This window comes from Oncorhynchus clarkii, chromosome 5 (assembly GCF_045791955.1).
Source record: "Oncorhynchus clarkii lewisi isolate Uvic-CL-2024 chromosome 5, UVic_Ocla_1.0, whole genome shotgun sequence".
In the NCBI taxonomy this organism is placed as follows: domain Eukaryota; kingdom Metazoa; phylum Chordata; class Actinopteri; order Salmoniformes; family Salmonidae; genus Oncorhynchus; species Oncorhynchus clarkii.
Window position 1 is genome coordinate 46,134,791 of NC_092151.1, and position 1,234 is coordinate 46,136,024.

The 1,234-nt window shown below is 42.5% G+C and overlaps 1 non-coding gene across 1 annotated transcript; it reads left to right on the forward strand.

The window, feature by feature from the left end:
- The first annotated feature begins 975 nt into the window (after positions 1-975).
- LOC139410307 (U7 small nuclear RNA) lies at positions 976-1,028 on the forward strand. The gene has a single exon (XR_011634470.1). It is a non-coding gene; the product is annotated as a U7 small nuclear RNA (small nuclear RNA).
- The last annotated feature ends 206 nt before the right edge of the window (positions 1,029-1,234 follow it).

A 1,234-nucleotide genomic window follows, 5' to 3' on the forward strand; every position in this document is an offset into this window, starting at 1 on the left:
AACTATCTGTTCAGACCCCAGTCCTACCTACCTACAGGTTATTGAAAAGAGCAGAAGGTCTGAACTATCTGTTCAGACCCCAGTCCTACCTACCTACAGGTTATAGAAAAGAGCAGAAGGTCTGAACTATCTGTTCAGACCCCAGTCCTACCTACCTACAGGTTATTGAAAAGAGCAGAAGGTCTGAACTATCCGTTCAGACCCCAGTCCTACCTACCTACAGGTTATAGAAAAGAGCAGAAGGTCTGAACTATCTGTTCAGACCCCAGTCCTACCTACCTACAGGTTATAGAAAAGAGCAGAAGGTCTGAACTATCCGTTCAGACCCCAGTCCTACCTACCTACAGGTTATAGAAAAGAGCAGAAGGTCTGAACTATCTGTTCAGACCCCAGTCCTACCTACCTACAGGTTATAGAAAAGAGCAGAAGGTCTGAACTATCCGTTCAGACCCCAGTCCTACCTACCTACAGGTTATAGAAAAGAGCAGAAGGTCTGAACTATCTGTTCAGACCCCAGTCCTACCTACCTACAGGTTATAGAAAAGAGCAGAAGGTCTGAACTATCTGTTCAGACCCCAGTCCTACCTACCTACAGGTTATAGAAAAGAGCAGAAGCTCTGAACTATCTGTTCAGACCCCAGTCCTACCTACCTACAGGTTATAGAAAAGAGCAGAAGGTCTGAACTATCTGTTCAGACCCCAGTCCTACCTACCTACAGGTTATAGAAAAGAGCAGAAGGTCTGAACTATCTGTTCAGACCCCAGTCCTACCTACCTACAGGTTATAGAAAAGAGCAGAAGCTCTGCACTATCTGTTCAGACCCCAGTCCTACCTACCTACAGGTTATAGAAAAGAGCAGAAGCTCTGAACTATCTGTTCAGACCCCAGTCCTACCTACCTACAGGTTATAGAAAAGAGCAGAAGCTCTGAACTATCTGTTCAGACCCCAGTCCTACCTACCTACAGGTTATGGAAAATGTGCTCTTTTAATATTTCTCTAGTAGGTTTTCTGAAGGAGAAAGCCTCCACTTCTATGTCAAAGATAGTAAAACAAAAACACTATTTTAAATACCGCAGTAATGTCCACAAAAACATTACAGTAAATACTACAGTATACTACAGTCCGCAAAAACACTACAGTAAATACTACAGTATACTACAGTGAATACTACAGTAAAGTCAGAAAAAACACTACAGAGAATACTATAGTATTTATACCATAGTATACTATGG